General features: G+C 48.3%; 1 protein-coding gene across 1 annotated transcript in view; it reads left to right on the forward strand.

Annotated features, from left to right (window-relative positions):
- Positions 1-7,979: 7,979 nt before the first annotated feature.
- The window catches only part of LOC142383608 (rho family-interacting cell polarization regulator 1-like), a 70,791-nt gene continuing 65,495 nt past the window's right edge, over positions 7,980-13,275 (forward strand). Inside the window, exon 1 of the mRNA XM_075469200.1 lies at positions 7,980-8,114. The gene's annotated coding sequence lies outside the window, so the exon portion shown is untranslated. The remainder of the gene's footprint in view (positions 8,115-13,275) is intronic.

Raw genomic sequence — 13,275 nt, forward strand, 5'->3', positions numbered from 1 at the left:
CATAGAATACCCCCTTCGCCCCAAATAGAAACAAATTCTTCTAAGTTTGACACCATTTTATAATATGTGAATTCCACCTTAATCCGTGTACCTATTAAACTCCTAAAAATAAGTTTTGCGTCTATTGAGCCCGTACCTTTCATTTTATTTTTCCTCGTAAGCCATATACTCATTTTTGCTTGTCCTATTAAGAAATTAACTAAACAGATATTTTGACATTTTGCAACTTTGTACTTTGGACCAAAAACAAAAATGTTATCCTCTAATTTATGACCTAGTTTCATTAGAAGCTGTTGTAGGAGAGTGAAAAGAGATGACAGCCTGGAACACCTTAACCATAGATGTTCAAGTGTTTCCCCTTCCTGGCAGAACAAACAAAGACTTCCAGCACCATGGTCTATATGTGCCACATGTCTGCTCGTAGCCACAGCCCCATGCACTATTCTCCACTGGAGATCCGCACAGCGTTTCTCCAGTGGAGGTTTGTACAGGGACCTCCAGCTACCTCTGGGAGACGACCCCTGCGCCAACACCCCAACCCACCTCGACTCTGGTGATGCTTGGTTGAGAACTTTTACCGTAACTCCATATAGACTTTTTTTGGACGTAGTATTGAGGTTTGACAGCATTGGCGTTCCGAACGATAGCAACCCGTCTTCTTCATGGCTCCCTTCCACTGCGGCCCTGATGGGTAGTGATGGAAAGTCTGTGGCTGGGATAGGCTGAGCTTCCCTATTTTCCATCCCTAGAGCTTGTCTGAAAAAACCAGGAAGCCCCCCAATCACTTCTTGTAGTAGGTTCTGCAGTAGACGGAGAGATTTGCATCCTGTTTCTTCGCTTAGTTTACTGGTGGTCTTCCACTGTCCAGATTCTCTTAGGTCTGCTAATTTGGTTAGTCCTGCGTTGGTGAAAATTCTTCTTCCCGTAATGGAGTTGAGCATTTTACTACTGACAAATGGATTGTGAAATAATGGTTCCTCTCCGATTTTTCCAAATATCTGATTATAGTTCCTCTTAGCTTTCAATATGGTTCTCCAGGCATGAAGTACTGACTGATAAAAAAGTGAGGTTTGTCCAATATCTACTTTTTCCAGATCTAACAGGAACAGATGTTTATCATATGACAGATTTTGTACTCTATGAAGAAGTGTAGATGCTGTTTCAGTCCAAATGTGTTGTTTATGGTATAGAAAGCGTTTTGCAGACAGAAGGCGGAATGTTGCTAACCAACTACGGAGGTCGATTAGGCCTTGTCCTCCTTCTGAGACCGGCAGAAAGAGTACAGCTGCCTTAGTCCAGTGGTGTCCACCCCAAAAAATGTTCACCAGTCTCTTTTGGATTTCCCTGATGAGATCATCTGGAGGTACCACAACCATGAACCGGTGCCAAAGCATAGAGGCAGCCAAGTTGTTAATCACCAGGGTCCTCCCCCTATAGGACAGCTGAGGCTGGACCCATGTCCATCGAGACAATCGGGCACTGATTTTCTCGACAATGCCTTCCCAATTTTGGTTTTGGAAGTCACTGTTTCCCAGAAAAACACCCAAACATTTTGTGCCATCTCTACTCCACTGTAAGCCTGCCGGTAAAATTGGCTGACTCTTGTCGCGCCACTCCCCAAGTAGAAAGCCGTCACACTTTAACCAGTTTACTTTGGCAGAAGAAGCTTTTTCATATAATGATAGTTTTTGTTGTACTATTTCAATATCATTTTGTGTGGTGATCATTATTGTCACGTCATCAGCATAAGCTGATAGACTAATTGATTTTGTTTTGTTATGATCAAATGTCAACCCACAGAGACTCTTTCTCAGGTGATTCAGGAGAGGTTCGATTGATAAAGCGTACAGCATCCCAGATAAGGGACACCCCTGTCTAATTCCTCTCTGCACAGGAATTGGTCTGCTGAGTCCTCCTCCAACTTTTAGCAAAACAGTGGCCCCTGAGTACAATGTTTTAACCCACGAGGTGAAGTTCTTCCCAAACCCAAAAAAATCCAGTGTTTTAAACAAATATGAATGGTCTACTCTGTCAAATGCTTTCTCCTGATCTATGGAGAAAAGCCCGACATCTAAATCCTGGAACTTGTGTAGGTCAATTATGTCTCTAATAAGAAAAAGGTTATCCATTATAGTGCGATTTGGAACGCAGTAAGTTTGGCTAATATCAATTATGCTATCTAAACATTCCTTGAGTCTATTTGAAAGTGTCTTTGCAATTATTTTATAATCAGTGCATAGTAGTGAGACCGGTCTCCAGTTTTTCAGTTGGCCGAGGTCTCCTTTTTTAGGTAGCAGTGTTAGTACTGCCCTTGTACAGCTTAATGGTAATGTCCCAGAGTCCAAACAGCTTTTTAAAACCTCATAGAGGTCTCTCCCGATTAGAGTCCAAAAACTCTTATAGAACTCAGCTGGAAGTCCATCAATCCCAGACGATTTCCCACAGTTGATCTGCTGGACCGCTTCAGATAGTTCCTCAAACGTTATTGTGGAATCCAAAGCAGCAGACTCTGCAATGTTCAAGCGTGGAAGCCCCTCCAGTATTTCAGCCATGCAGTTTGTGCTGCAATTTTCTGCACGAAACAATCCAGCATAGAAGTCCATTGCTGTCCTTCTCATTTCAGCTGGGTCAGTTGTTATGGATCCATCAGGGAGCTTGAGGTGCATCATCTGGTTGTGGTCTCTTATTTTTCGCTCCAATTTAAAAAAAAAACCTTGTCGGAGCATCTATTTCTTTGATGTGCGTTATCCTAGTTCTGATTAAAGCACTTTTTGCTTTTTGATGTAAAAATTTTGCTAAGCCTTTTCTACTTTTCTCCCATTTGTAGTTTGTATTTGTGTTGTCAGTTTCACTAGTTAGTCTGTCTTCTAAAATCATTATTTCCTTTTCTAATATATCAATACAGTTTGCTTCCATTGCTGTCTGATGTGTTATGTATTGCTGGCAAAAAAGCTTTATCTGGACTTTGCCTACTTCCCACCACTGAGCTAAGTTGTCAAAATCTATCTTTCTCTGTGTCCACTGTTTCCAAAAGTCAGAAAATGACCGACAAAAGATTTTATCATGTGTCAGATTAACATTAAAGTTCCAATAATGCTGCCTCTGATATTGTGCCAGTAAAGTGAAATCTAATGTGAGTAAGTGATGATCAGAGAAACCAACAGGTGATATTTGTGACTTAGTTACTCTGTTAAGATACGTTTGATTGATGTATAGTCTGTCTAGTCTGGCTGCTCTCACGTTACCGTCGCTGACTTTGACCCATGTGTACTGTCTGACTGATGAGTGAAGTGTTCTCCAAACATCAACAAGATCATTTTCCTTGACTAGATTAGACAGAAACACGGCTGAAGGAGGGTGTGGTTCTCCTGTGTTCCTGTCAACAGTTGGTTGTATAGTGCAGTTCCAGTCTCCTCCCAACACTATAACTGAGCTACTGTTGAACTGTTTCAGTTTGTCTTTAAGCTTCTGGAATAATCTGACGCGATCCGTGCCTGAGTTATGTGCGTATACAATTTATGAAAATAAAGGGTGTGTCTTTTATAGTTGCTTGGACAATTTGAATTCGTCCTTTTTCTACTTCACAGGCCGAAATATTATTTAAATGTAGGCGCTGTGAAAACACTATAGCTACTCCTGCACTTAGGTTGGTGCCATGGCTAAGGAAGCAGTGTCCCCCCCAACTCATTCCCCACTCTGTTGCATTATCAGCAGAGCTATGTGTTTCTTGTAAAAGAAATATATCTATATTTTTGCTTTGCCTTATCTCTGATAATGCTTCTCTCTATCCCTCCCACCGTTGATGTTTAGCGAGGCTATTCTAATAGTCTCCATGAAGAGAAGAGAGAGAAAGAAACAGAGTAAAGTTGACCCTTTCCAATAGAACACCACCTTCAGTGTATCACCCATTGTCTTAAATTTTTATGCCTTTAAACAGATTTTTTCTCGTTTTTCTTTCCTAAGTTTGGTCAGTATTTTTTTCAAACGGAATCTTTTTTGTTTACTGAGTTGCTCGTATCCCACTACCCTCCTAATCCTCTGGACAGATTTAATAAATTTGTCAACCTCAGGGAAGAATTCTGTTATTTCTACATCCTGTCTTCCATACGTTTCATCTAGAAAATTGTTTATTTCCTTGAGTGAATATGAGTTCTGACTGTCCAGTGTCACAGTGTCAGAGCACTGGGACATGGAGTCATCTTCAAACATGTCGTCTTCATTTTCTATTTCTGTGTTAATATTATCATTATTAGCCAGATTTTTCTCATCAGCTGTATTATTGGGTTTGTTTGTGACACTGGTAGTTTGTGTTAAACTGTCAATGGTGTTTTCACTGTTTTCAGTGTTTATGGCAGTTGCACCACCAGTGTCACCAGCAGCCTGACGCACCTTCAGCGGTGCTGTCAGCCTGTGGTGAGCTGCTGTCACCGCTGCCTGCTGTTTGTGAGGGGCCTTCCCCTGCACTGTCATTACACTCATCTGCCTTTGGTTCACCTCTACCATTGCCACCGTCTGACCCCGACGCGACAGCACCGCCGCCGGCCGCTCCACCGGCCTCGGCACCGGCCTCGGCACCGGCGTCGGTGCCGTCAGCAGCAGCAGTGGCGGCGGCAGCGGCGGCCGCGCCGGCCTGCGGCGCAGCGGCGTTCCCTGCCGCTGCAGTCCGCTCCTTGTGCGGACAGGCTGAACGTTTATGTCCAACATCTCCACACTCGAAACATTTCATACTCCCTGAGCTGGCGTACACTGTGTAAAACCCCGTTTCATATTTAACTTTGAACGAAACCTCAAGAGTTTGTTCTGCGTTGTTCAGGTACATGAACGCCTGTCTGCGCAATGACTGGACATGTTGGAGTCTGGCATCTTTACATCCAAGCCGAACTGCTCAGAACCCGCTGGCGAACTTTCCGAACCGGGTCAGTTCTTTCTCAATTAGTTCATTAGGTATGAACGGGGGGACACCAGACACTGTGATCCGTGTCGATGGTGTAAACAGGGGTTACACCGGAATAAACAGGTCATCCAGGAAGATGCCCGCCTCAACCAGCCGGTGAACCAGGCGCTCCTCCCGGAGAAACGCCACCACTGCTCTGCTCATACGGGAGCCATATGTGATGTTTTCATGGCCGACCTGCTCCCCCGCGGCCAACAACACCTGCTCCACAGTGTACTTCGGATCTGACGCTATTCTAACCCCGTGTCTGATTGACAGGGCCGGCGAACCCCCGCCAGGGAGGGACACCATTATTCGTCACACAAACTTTTCTGTAAACGAAGTTTTTACCGCTTTTTCCACAAATTGGTGAATTAAAGTGCTCTTACCTTACCATCAGTGAATGATAGACAAGATCGAAGTTTTTAGAAAAGGTCCAAACGTCCCAAACTCACTCGGCAACTTCCACTCACCCTGCCACCATTCACGCTCACTCACTCAGACTCCCAGCATGCAGTGCGAGGAGAGGAGAGGAGAGGAGAGGAGAGGAGAGGAGAGGAGAGGAGAGGAGAGGAGAGGAGAGGAGAGGAGAGGAGAGGAGAGGAGAGGAGTAGGAAGAACTAACATTTATAAGTCTCTCACAATACACGTGAAAACTTTAATTTGAGGACCAGACAAGACAAAAAAAGCCACAAAATGAAAATGAGCGTGGGGAGGCAGCTCTGGTGACCAGATAATGCTGGAGGAGTTTTTCTTTAAAATAGATGAGATGAGAGTGCTACAAATGTTAGGAGGGAGAGCATTCCAGAGGTTTGGATTATTGAAAGTTCTGCAGTCTGGTGTGAGAGGTGCAAAGTGGCACCAACCGAAGAAAGGAGTGCTCTGAGCTTCAATATTCCCTCATGAATTCATTGTTACTCTTTGCATGTAATTCTTCTGAACAAATGGAAATGAAACGCAGTTCCTTCAATTTACAAAAAAGATAGATAGATAGATAGATAGATAGATAGATAGATAGATAGATAGATAGATAGATAGATAGATAGATGGATACTTTATTAATCCCGAGGGAAATTTAAGAGAGACATATACAGTGAATGCAGACAAAAAAGTAAAAGTACTATGAAGTACAGTGACATTAATGTGAAATTCCATCACTTCAAAAAACATACAGTTTCACTAAAGTCCTTGTTCTTTGCAGAACGTCCCTACACACTCACGGCAGACTGTAAACAGCCGGCAGGAGGAGTTTTGGTCATTGTGATGTTTGGCTGCCATCCACTGGCAAGTCTGCAGAAGAGCAGAGCAGAAGCAGCTCTCCAAAGAAGCAATAAGGCCCAGTACTACACCATTGTTAGTATTCAATAAATGCTCAAAGAAGTAACTCAACTCCTTTGTTCATTCAGAAAGTATTCCCAGTGCTCCACTTTTTTCACAATATCCTATGTTACAGCCTTATTCCCAAATAGATTAAATTAATGTCTATTGATAATAATAATTAATAGCCCATAATGACAAAGTGAACAAAGTTTTTTTTTAAACTTTTGCAAATTTATTAGAAATAAATAAGTAATAATAAGTATTTACAGCGTTTGCCATGACCCTCAAAGGTGGGCACAGGTGCATCTTGTTTCCACTGATCATCCTTCAGAAGTTTCTACAACCTGACTGCAGTCCAGCTGTGGTAAATTCAGCTGATTGGTCATAATTTGGAAAAGCACACATTTTTCTATAAAAGGTCCCATAGTTGCAATGCATGTCAGAGCACAAACCAATACATGAAGTCCAAGGAATTGTCCCAACCTCTGAGAAAGGATTGTATCGAGGCACAGATCTGTGAAGGCTACAGAAAAATTTGCTGCAGCATTGAAGATCCAATGAGCACAGTGGTCTCCGACATCGTAAATGGAAGAAGTTTGGAACCACCAGAACTCTTCCTAGAGCTGGCCGCCCGTCCACTCTGAGTGATCGGGGTAGAAGGGCCTCAGTCAGGGATGTGACCAAGAACCCGATGGTCACTCTGACAGAGCTCCAGCACTGCTCTGTGGAGAGAGGAGAACCTTCCAGAAGGACAACCATTTCTGCAGCACTCCACCAATCAGGCCCTCATGGTAGAGTGGCCAGACAGAAGCCACTCCTCAGTAAAAGGCACATAGCATCCCACCTGGAGTTTGCCAAAAGGCACCTGAAAGACTCTCAGACTATGACAAATAAAATTCTCTGGTCTGATGAAACAAACATTGAACACTTTGGCCTGAATGCCAAGCGTTATGTCTGCAGGAAACCAGGCACTGGTCATCATGTAGTAAATATGAGGGATGGTCGCCGAGCCGATGTGGAGATGAGTGATGAAGAACTCTGCTGACACGGACTTAGTCGAACATAGAAATCTTTATTGCAATCACTAGCTTATTTAGGTAAGCCATTAACAGTCTCTCCTGGACTTTCATGATGTGGGATATAGGACAAGTGGTCTGTGTTAACATAAGACAGATGGATGACATGCTTTAGGTACTGGAACAAGGCTGTAGACTCCCACAGAGCTGTTCAGCACAGGTTTCTACAGTTGCCTCTTCACCTGACTGCTGGAAACAAGGAGGCTGGAGGGGGAGACAGAAGAGGTGTCAGTGTGTCCTGATGTGGGGGAAATAATGGAGAGGCTGTGTTAAGATCTATGGCATTGTGGAGGTGTGACAGGGAGGGTGTGAGGTCTGTGTAGCTGAAGGGGGACAGCATGCTGAGTGTTGATCTGAGCTGAACAACTGTTGAAATACATGTTCAGCTCATTGGCTCTGTCCAGCCTTCCATCAGTCTGATCAGGAGCTCAAAGTGAGCAACATCTCAGATGTCTTTTGGTGAATACGTTTTTCTTTCTTTAAGTAATTGGTTTAATTCACCAAATGTATTTAGACATTTTACCAAACATTACCAGACATTTTACCATTTCACCAAAATGTCATTTAGACATTTTACTTTGAAAGTGTAAACCGGATGTGACTGCGTTAGTGTCGGCTCACTTAACGCACTTTAAATAGAGCCCCAGTAGTGTTGGGATCAGCGTGAACTGAAGCGGTGGAAGTGGAAGCGGGCACGGGACGGATGGACTGAGTGTGAGCGCCTGTCCGGAGCCGCCGGGACACCGCGAAGGAGGAGGAGGACCCGGAGGACCCGCCGCCAACATGTAGGTCTCCTCATCACATTAAGAGGCTGTTCCAGCACTGTCTGAGGAGGTGGTCTGCGGCTCCGGCCTGACACTCCGACACGACCCTCTTCACACAGTGCTGTCATCTGCCCGGGCTTCAGCCCACCCGCTCCAGTAAAGATGTTGTAGTTTTCAGAGGCAGATCACAGGGAGAGGGGGGAGCGCTGTCTCTCACCTCCTTCTAACTTTGCAGGAGTTTCAGAGCAGAACATAGCAGGATCAGTCGGAATAATCCACTTTAAGGCTGAGGTGTGAGGCTCAGGGGACAGCTGAGATCTGTCATCAGGGTTACTGTGTGCGCGCGCGCGCAAACACTACGACTTCTGAGTGGGATCATTGAAAAAACGGTGACATGTGCCTGTGGGCTGCAGGGCTGATCAGAGTAACAGATAACAGCTGGTGTAATAACTGCCCCGCTGCTGGTGTAATAACTGCCCCGCAGCTGGTGTAATAACTGCCCCACTGCTGGTGTAATAACTGCCCCGCTGCTGGTGTAATAACTGCCCCGCAGCTGGTGTAATAACTGCCCCGCTGCTGGTGTAATAACTGCCCCGCTGCTGGTGTAATAACTGCCCCGCTGCTGGTGTAATAACTGCCCCGCAGCTGGTGTAATAACTGCCCCGCAGCTGGTGTTATAACTGCCCCGCAGCTGGTATAATAACTGCCCCGCAGCTGGTGTTATAACTGCCCCGCAGCTGGTATAATAACTGCCCCGCTGCTGGTGTAATAACTGCCCCGCTGCTGGTGTAATAACTGCCCCGCTGCTGGTGTTGCCACTGGAAGAGATAATAATGCAAAAGAATATGTTTGAAAAAATGTTTTTAATATTTCCATTAACCTGCTTCAGGGCTGCTTCTCCTTCAGCTGTTTCTCCTCCAACGGCTTCTCCTCCAGCTACTTCTCCTTCAGCTGTTCCTCCTCCAGCTGCTTCTCCTTCAGCTGCTTCTCCTCCAGCTGTTTCTCCTTCAGCTGCTTCTCCTCCAGCTGTTTCTCCTCCAGCTGTTTCTCCTTCAGCTGCTTCTCCTCCAGCTGTTCCTCCTCCAGCTACTTCTCCTCCAGCTGCTTCTCTCCCAGCTGTTTCTCCTCCAGCTACTTCTCCTCCCAGTTGCTTCTCCTCCAGCTGTTTCTCCTCCCAGCTGCTTCTCTCCCAGCTGTTTCTCCTCCAGCTACTTCTCCTCCCAGTTGCTTCTCCTCCAGCTATTTCTCCTCCCAGCTGCTTCTCCTCCAGCTACTTCTCCTCCAGTTGCTTCTCCTCCAGCTGTTTGTCCTCCAGTAGCTTCTCCTCCAGCTGTTCCTCCTCCAGCTACTTCTCCTCCAGCTGTTTCTCCTCCAGCTGTTTCTCCTCCAGCAGCTTCTCCTCCAGCTGTTTCTCCTCCCAGCTGCTTCTCCTCCAGCTGTTTCTCCTCCAGCTACTTCTCCTCCAGCTGCTTCTCCTCCAGCTGTTTGTCCTCCAGTAGCTTCTCCTCCAGCTGTTCCTCCTCCAGCTGCTTCTCCTCCAGCTTTTTCTCCTCCAGCTACTTCTCCTCCAGCTGTTTCTCCTCCAGCTACTTCTCCTCCAGCTGCTTCTCCTCCAGCTGTTTGTCCTCCAGTAGCTTCTCCTCCAGCTGTTCCTCCTCCAGCTGCTTCTCCTCCAGCTGTTTCTCCTCCAGCTGTTTCTCCTCCAGCTGCTTCTCCTCCAGCTGTTTCTCCTCCCAGCTGCTTCTCCTCCAGCTACTTCTCCTCCAGCTGTTCCTCCTCCAGCTGCTTCTCCTCCAGCTGTTTCTCCTCCAACAGCTTCTCCTCCCAGCTGCTTCTCCTCCAGTTGCTTCTCCTCCAGCTGCTTCTCCTCCAGCTGTTTCTCCTCCAGCTGTTTCTCCTCCAGCAGCTTCTCCTCCAGCTGTTTCTCCTCCCAGCTGCTTCTCCTCCAGCTGTTTCTCCTCCAGCTACTTCTCCTCCAGCTGTTTCTCCTCCAGCTACTTCTCCTCCAGCTGCTTCTCCTCCAGCTGTTTGTCCTCCAGTAGCTTCTCCTCCAGCTGTTCCTCCTCCAGCTGCTTCTCCTCCAGCTTTTTCTCCTCCAGCTACTTCTCCTCCAGCTGTTTCTCCTCCAGCTACTTCTCCTCCAGCTGCTTCTCCTCCAGCTGTTTGTCCTCCAGTAGCTTCTCCTCCAGCTGTTCCTCCTCCAGCTGCTTCTCCTCCAGCTGTTTCTCCTCCAGCTGTTTCTCCTCCAGCTGCTTCTCCTCCAGCTGTTTCTCCTCCCAGCTGCTTCTCCTCCAGCTACTTCTCCTCCAGCTGTTCCTCCTCCAGCTGCTTCTCCTCCAGCTGTTTCTCCTCCAACAGCTTCTCCTCCCAGCTGCTTCTCCTCCAGCTGCTTCTCCTCCAGCTGTTTCTCCTCCCAGCTGCTTCTCCTCCAGTTACTTCTCCTCCAGCTGCTTCTCCTCCAGCTGTTTCTCCTCCCAGCTGTTTCTCCTCCAGCTACTTCTCCTCCAGCTGTTTCTCCTCCAGCTGCTTCTCCTCCAGCTGCTTCTCCTCCATCTGTTCCTCCTCCAACAGCTTCTCCTCCAGCTACTTTTCCTCCAGCTGTTCCTCCTCCAGCTACTTCTCCTCCAGCTGTTTCTCCTCCAGCTACTTCTCCTCCAGCTGTTCCTCCTCCAGCTGTTTCTCCTCCAGCTACTTCTCCTCCAGCTGTTTCTCCTCCAGCAGCTTCTCCTCCAGCTGCTTCTCCTCCAGCTTTTTCTCCTCCAGCTTTTTCTCCTCCAGCTGTTCCTCCTCCAGCTGTTTCTCCTCCAGCTGTTCCTCCTCCAGCTGTTCCTCCTCCAGCTGCTTCTCCTCCAGCTGTTTCTCCTCCCAGCTACTTCTCCTCCAACAGCTTCTCCTCCAGCTGTTTCTCCTCCAGCTGTTCCTCCTCCAGCTGTTCCTCCTCCAGTTGCTTCTCCTCCAGCTGTTCCTCCTCCAGCTGCTTCTCCTCCAGCTGCTTCTCTCCCAGCTGTTTCTCCTCCAGCTACTTCTCCTCCCAGTTGCTTCTCCTCCAGCTGTTTCTCCTCCCAGCTGCTTCTCCTCCAGCTACTTCTCCTCCAGCTGTTTCTCCTCCAGCTGCTTCTCCTCCAGCTACTTCTCCTTCATCTGTTCCTCCTCCAACAGCTTCTCCTCCAGCTACTTTTCCTCCAGCTGTTCCTCCTCCAGCTACTTCTCCTCCAGCTGTTTCTCCTCCAGCTACTTCTCCTCCAGCTGTTTCTCCTCCAGCTGTTCCTCCTCCAGCTGCTTCTCCTCCAGCTACTTCTCCTCCAGCTGCTTCTCCTCCAGCTTTTTCTCCTCCAGCTGTTTCTCCTCCAGCTGTTTCTCCTCCAGCAGCTTCTCCTCCAGCTGTTCCTCCTCCAGCTGCTTCTCCTCCAGCTTTTTCTCCTCCAGCTGTTCCTCCTCCAGCTGTTCCTCCTCCAGCTGCTTCTACTCCAGCTGTTTCTCCTCCAGCAGCTTCTCCTCCAGCTGTTCCTCCTCCAGCTGCTTCTCCTCCAGCTTTTTCTCCTCCAGCTGTTCCTCCTCCAACGGCTTCTCCTCCAGCTACTTCTCCTCCAGCTGTTCCTCCTCCAGCTACTTCTCCTCCAGCTGCTTCTCCTCCAGCTACTTCTCCTCCAGCTGTTTCTCCTCCAGCAGCTTCTCCTCCAGCTACTTCTCCTCCAGCTGTTTCTCCTCCCAGCTGCTTCTCCTCCAGCTGTTCCTCCTCCAGCTGCTTCTCCTCCAGCTGTTTCTCCTCCCAGCTACTTCTCCTCCAGCTGTTTCTCCTCCAGCTACTTCTCCTCCAGCTGTTCCTCCTCCAGCTGCTTCTCCTCCAGCTGTTTCTCCTCCCAGCTGCTTCTCCTCCAGCTACTTCTCCTCCAGCTGTTTCTCCTCCAGCTGCTTCTCCTCCAGCTACTTCTCCTTCATCTGTTCCTCCTCCAACAGCTTCTCCTCCAGCTACTTTTCCTCCAGCTGTTTCTCCTCCCAGCTGCTTCTCCTCCAGCTTTTTCTCCTCCAGCTGTTCCTCCTCCAGCTGCTTCTCCTCCAGCTGTTTCTCCTCCAGTAGCTTCTCCTCCAGCTGCTTCTCCTCCATCTGTTCCTCCTCCAACGGCTTCTCCTCCAGCTGTTTCTCCTCCAGCTGTTTCTCCTCCCAGTTGCTTCTCCTCCAGCTGTTTCTCCTCCAGCTGCTTCTCCTCCAGCTACTTCTCCTCCCAGCTGTTTCTCCTCCAGCAGCTTCTCCTCCAGCTGTTCCTCCTCCAGCTGCTTCTCCTCCAGCTGTTCCTCCTCCAGCTGTTCCTCCTCCAGCTGCTTCTACTCCAGCTGTTTCTCCTCCAGTAGCTTCTCCTCCAGCTGCTTCTCCTCCATCTGTTCCTCCTCCAACGGCTTCTCCTCCAGCTACTTCTCCTCCAGCTGTTCCTCCTCCAGCTACTTCTCCTCCAGCTATTTCTCCTCCAGCAGCTTCTCCTCCAGCTGTTCCTCCTCCAGCTGCTTCTCCTCCTGCTTTTTCTCCTCCAGCTGTTCCTCCTCCAGCTGTTCCTCCTCCAGCTGATCCTCCTCCAGCTGCTTCTCTCCCAGCTGTTTCTCCTCCAGCTACTTCTCCTCCCAGTTGCTTCTCCTCCAGCTGTTTCTCCTCCAGCTGTTCCTCCTCCAGCTACTTCTCCTCCAGCTGTTTCTCCTCCAGCAGCTTCTCCTCCAGCTGTTCCTCCTCCAGCTGCTTCTCCTCCAGCTTTTTCTCCTCCAGCTGTTCCTCCTCCAGCTGTTCCTCCTCCAGCTGCTTCTCCTCCAGCTGTTTCTCCTCCAGTAGCTTCTCCTCCAGCTGCTTCTCCTCCAGCTACTTCTCCTCCAGCTGTTTCTCCTCCAGCTGTTTCTCCTCCAGCAGCTTCTCCTCCAGCTGTTCCTCCTCCAGCTGCTTCTCCTCCAGCTTTTTCTCCTCCAGCTGTTCCTCCTCCAGCTACTTCTCCTCCAGCTGCTTCTCCTCCAGCTGTTCCTCCTCCAGCTACTTCTCCTCCAGCTGTTTCTCCTCCAGCAGCTTCTCCTCCAGCTACTTCTCCTCCAGCTGTTTCTCCTCCCAGCTACTTCTCCTCCAGCTGTTCCTCCTCCAGCTGCTTCTCCTCCAGCTGTTTCTCCTCCCAGCTGCTTCTCCTCCAGCTACTTCTCCTCCAACGGCTTC

The sequence above is a fragment of the Odontesthes bonariensis genome, chromosome 7 (assembly GCF_027942865.1).
Source record: "Odontesthes bonariensis isolate fOdoBon6 chromosome 7, fOdoBon6.hap1, whole genome shotgun sequence".
Lineage (NCBI taxonomy): Eukaryota > Metazoa > Chordata > Actinopteri > Atheriniformes > Atherinopsidae > Odontesthes > Odontesthes bonariensis.